This window comes from Amblyomma mixtum, chromosome 1, assembly GCF_055824585.1.
Source record: "Amblyomma mixtum isolate Tamu chromosome 1, ASM5582458v1, whole genome shotgun sequence".
Taxonomy (NCBI): domain Eukaryota; kingdom Metazoa; phylum Arthropoda; class Arachnida; order Ixodida; family Ixodidae; genus Amblyomma; species Amblyomma mixtum.
Window position 1 is genome coordinate 326578283 of NC_143012.1, and position 5021 is coordinate 326583303.

Genomic DNA, 5021 nt, shown 5'->3' on the forward strand with positions numbered 1-5021 from the left:
CACACTAGAGATGTTTATTCACTTCTCGTACACGTAAACAACACGCTTGGCACCAGAACGTCATCACACAACAACGACGCGGGCACACGACAGCACGTATACTAACACAAAATGATACAGAATGAAGACCTGGAGAATAAAATGACACGCTATATTATAAACAGTTTCGAGCAACACAAAGATGATGAGAACGTAACTCCCGGGGTTTTCATTTCACAGTGCACATTAAGTCAGCGCGCAGTTTCTACAGTGACAAACTCAGTTCAAAGCACTGTTTCATTCGCTAATTTTCACCACGCCCGCCCAATGTGGGCCTGTACGTGAGAACAAGAGCATTTTTGCGGCATACTGTCCCCACCTTAAATTACTGCAAGCAAGCAATGATGTTCAGAAAAGAGGGGAAAAGCACAAATTCGAAGGTTGACGAACTGCTTCCCTACCTTCGGCCCTACTCCCCCCTGCACCCATGTTTGCTTCTTTTTTCTGCATGATCAGATAATCACCATAGTTTTCCGCTCTTAGTTACTCATCTTTAGTCGGAGTGGGCTCTGATAAATCTAGGCTTCCTTGCACGGTGCAGACCGTCTGGAAGCCCTTCCTTGAGTTGCGCCTGTAGACATTGAAGTAAAAGTCGAAAAATAAGTACAGGAACAGCACTCCCTGTGGCATGGCGAAGTACACGTAGAGTTTCGGGTATCCACAGTCGTAGAATAGTGGTATAAGTCCGTGCACCATGGCCACAATGAACTGGATGATCTGCAGCTGAGTCAGATAGCGCTTCCACCAGAGGTACTTGTGCGCCTTCGGTCCGATGGATGCGAGGAAGTAATAGGAGTACATGACAACGTGCACGAACGTGTTGAGGGCTATGATGAAAGAGATGTGGCCGTCGGTGCCGATTCGGTGCCAGAACCAGCAGTCTACTACAACCAACGCGTGATGGACTACATGCAGCGTCGATACCTGGTTGAACTTCTTGCGCAGAATGAAAAATATCGTGTCCAGGAAATCCGCTATCCGCAACAGTCGCAGCCACCAGTAAACGTTCAGCAACTCGATAGCTTTAGGAGACGTGGAAAAGTCAAGTCCCTGGCAGAAGACGCTGTAGCCGCCCCCGACGTACGTAAGCCGGAGAATGTTCACTAAAAACACCGCGCTTGAGATTACCATGAATGCGTTGTAGAGAAGAATGGCTCCGCGCAGGTTGTACGGCTCGCGGCCTTTCATGTACCGCGGGCCCCATATCTTGACGAAATAGAGGTACGCGGCGACAGTCCACAGCACCATGGAGGGGTACTTCACCATCACCCAGTCCTTGGTTCGCGGGTCCTGAGGCAGGTGTAGGTAGACGGACAAAAAGTCCGCGTGCAGTGCGTTCGTGGCGTTGCTCATCGTCGAAGCCGCTTGTAACCGCCGTCAATGAAAAGCACAATCCGACAGCGCGCAAGTGACAACAGCTGACGGCTTCCTCGCTCGGCGAACTGAAGCTCACTAGTGCCGTTCAAGTTCGCTGATCAGAATTAAAAACTCTCCGCACCCTCTCGCAGCGCAGCGAAGTCCACGTCCAATAAGCGACCAATCAGACAGCTGTTTTCGACGGAGAGCTGCTATTCGGGAGAACAGTATGCTAATGAACAGGAAACTATCGTATTCACTCAAGGACAAATGCGCAAATGCGCTTCTCCGTCGAGCGCGCGTCTTCCTCCTCCTCCCAGAGGCGCTTTCCGTTCGCTAACGAGCCAGCCTAGTGAAGAAAGTGGGAGGGAAAATGTTCTTACAGGGCTCCAGACATTGCGCCGATCGGAACGACGATTTCTTCGTACAGAAAAAGAGACGTTGCGTCACCGTCGGGGCCTTCAGTTCACGTAACGGCGACAAGAGAGCTGGGGTCCTGGGGTCGGCGAGCGGCAGTTGCTTCACAGGCGAGCGCGAAAAAACAGCCTCGCTGACATTGCGGCGGTGCACAGGCGGCCAGGAGAGCACTGGAGCAGTAGGGGCAGCGGGGGCCTAAGAGCGGGGGGGTTCAGCGGCGTTCCAGCGCAGCGGCACCAGCTAGGCTTTGGAAGGCGGAACCGTTACGGATGGCCCGGTCCGCTCCCTCTCCTCTCGTCCCGCCGCTGATTTCTTTTTTAGCTTTGACCGTGACCTCCACGTGCGTAGCCTCCGCCGCTTACGCGAGGAGGTGTGGGTGCGCTAGACATACCCGGTACACGTAAGCGGGAAAGGGGCCCGTGAAGAGGGGTACTGAAAGAGGGCAGGACACGCAGCCAATGGTGCTCCTCCGTATCGTCGCCGCTGGCCTCAGCCCACATTGGCATCAGCCTCGCCCAGAGCTGTCGATCGTTTTCTGTGTCATTGTTTCTTCTGCCTCTGCATTCCCTCCTGCCGCCGCTTAAGGTGGACAGCTCTCTCGCTCGGCTCCGCGTGCCTGTGCGTTGCCCTCTTCGTAACACGCGATTCCCATGCGACAGCCCAAAGCGACATCTCTTTCCTCCTCCTGCGCGGAAGTCGGAGCGCTGTCTTATACGCTTTGCGTAGCAGGGCATCCGCTTGTTGTATTTCGTTTTTGTTGAGGCACTGGTAGGGTAGGCTGTACGTGATTCTACTAACTACAAGGCTTCTGACTAGTTTGAGTGTGTCCTCTTCACGCATGCCATGTCGCCTGTTGGTGATGCGGGTGATCATGCGTGAGACTTGTAGTGTTGTTGCTTTGAGCAGGGTAAAAGTGTGAGTACTGCGCTGGTTGGATTGAACCCACATGCCTAAAATTCTTATTGTTGTCTTTTCGGGTATGGGTGTCCCGTCAAGGTAGACGTTGAGTTTTAGGTCCTCGTTGGTTGGGACGGTCCGGTTTTGCTTGCCTCTCCAGACTCTCAGCAGTTCCGATTTCTCGGTCGAGCATGCGAGTCCTCTTTCTGCGAGGTATTGCTCTACACAAGAGGCCGCTTGCTGTAGCCTTTCTTCCTTCTCTCCGAGACAACCCGTGTTTGTCCAGACTGTTATATCGTCAGCATACATTGCATGCCTGATGCCTTCGATGTTCTCTAGTTTTCGAGCTAGGCCTATCATAGCTATGTTGAAAAGTAAGGGGGAGATAACTGACCCTTGGGGTGTTCCCTTATTTGGAGTGCGAATTTTGTCCGATCGAAGGTCTCCTATGCCGATGGTGGCAGTTCTGTCGGACAGGAAGGCTTTGACGAAGCCGTGGATTCTGCGCCCGCAATCCAGCTTGTCTAGGCCCGTAAGGATCGCTTCGTGGCTGACGTTATCGAATGCCCCTTTGATGTCCAGGGCCAGCGGAGCCCTGCAGTGGCCAGCGGAGCCCTGGACTGAGGGCAACCGACCACTGATTAGAGGCGGACGACTTCGACAGAGAAGACTCCTGGGGGTAAAATCAAGGAGAAAACGTCTCTGAAGATGCTCCCAAACCGCAGGAAAAAGGACTAGAGTAAAATAAAGTTTTTCCTTCCTTCCTTCCTTCCTCCTCCTGCCGAACGACTTCGAGGCTCTCGCAGTAACGGAACCGGTCCTCAGGCAGTTGCGAACCTCGGATTACGTTTACGCTGAAGAAAAAGAAACGGAGTGCTGTTTTTTTGCTAACACGCTCTGTTGACCCAAGTTTTTGGGCTGTCCTGGGCGGCGGATGGCATGTACACTGCGTGTAACAGTTCACTATTATTATTATTAACTACCATAAGGCTCCTAATATGTTCTGCCTGAAGACAGGTGGGCCACAGGGTTGGATCTTTTCTCCTCTTCTGTTTAACTTCTGCATGAATGACTTACCTTCGATTGCCACAAAATAACGCGTCTTCCAATACGCTGATGGCATAATTTTACTTAACAAACACATGTGCTACAAGCCAGAAGCAAATTTATTGCAGCCAAACGAAGGAAAAGGACGCGGGGCAAAATTCGGCCTTCCGACTTGTGCGTCGTTTGCTTACTGACCGTAAAGACGCAGGACGAATTCGCGACTTGGCCGCCGCGTTTCGATGAAGGCGAAATGCTAAAGGCACCCCGCAATATTTTAATCCGGCTTTTAACGGGGAGTGCCCGCATTGTGGTTGCGCGTTCTCGGACTTGTACCACATGGCGTGGGCGTACCCCTCTAACCCTGTTAATCCCCCTTTCCGCCCACCTACACGAGAGAGCTGGGAGGCTGCCCTGCTCAGCGGCTCTATGTCAGGAAGACAAAGAGCCCTCGTCGCTAGGGCCCGAGCTGCGGGGAAGCGAAAGGGGTCCCGGACCTCTCCTAGAATTTGTAAGTCCCTACTCTCTCCCGTAAATAGGGTAAATATTTTTTCCACCACCACCTCTATTTTTGGGATTTCAGTGCAGCCCTCAACTAGACGTATCGATCTTCCTATTTTATTCCTTGCTCACGTGCTTCCTCGGCTGCTGAGCGACAGGACGCGAGATTAATCCTGGCCGCGGCGTTCATACTTCGAGGCGAAGCGCAAACGGCTCCTGTACGCTGTCTAAAGCCACGCTGGACACACTGTATGTATAAAAACATATATCTGCAAATTTTTCTTGCTACGTACCAGAGCGCCCAGGAATTAGGAAAAGTTGGTGGAACGAAGGGTAATCTGGCTCCTCACGAGTGGAATCTGTACCATTCGAGTCTTGCTGATTTGTTAGTTTGCCAGAAAAAAAAAAAATAAAATCACCTGCATGCTATAGGTGAGCTGTAGAACCTACATGCCCCTTTCATGCTTCTAAGTACATGTTAGAGAACTCAAGGTGGTGGAAATTATGCCGCAGCTGTCCGCTGCGGCACCTCTTTCTAGATCTTTCATTCCTTCTTTCATCACTTCCCTAAAGGCGAGGTTCAGGAGCTCACCGAGGAAGTGCGACAGTTGCTATGTCTCTCCTTTCCTCAAATCCAATTGACATTTTTTTTCACGATTGATGAGAATATTCCTAAAGAATGGAAGTTATCGGAGTCTTGGGTGGTACGCCTGTTCCGGCATCTAATTGGCCTGCGGCGCAGCATGGGCCCTGCGCGTTTCCTGGCT

General features: G+C 51.8%; 1 pseudogene; it reads right to left on the reverse strand.

Moving 5' to 3' along the window:
• Positions 1-2181, reverse strand: LOC149372807 (very long chain fatty acid elongase AAEL008004 pseudogene; annotated as a pseudogene).
• Between the last annotated feature and the right edge of the window lie 2840 nt (positions 2182-5021).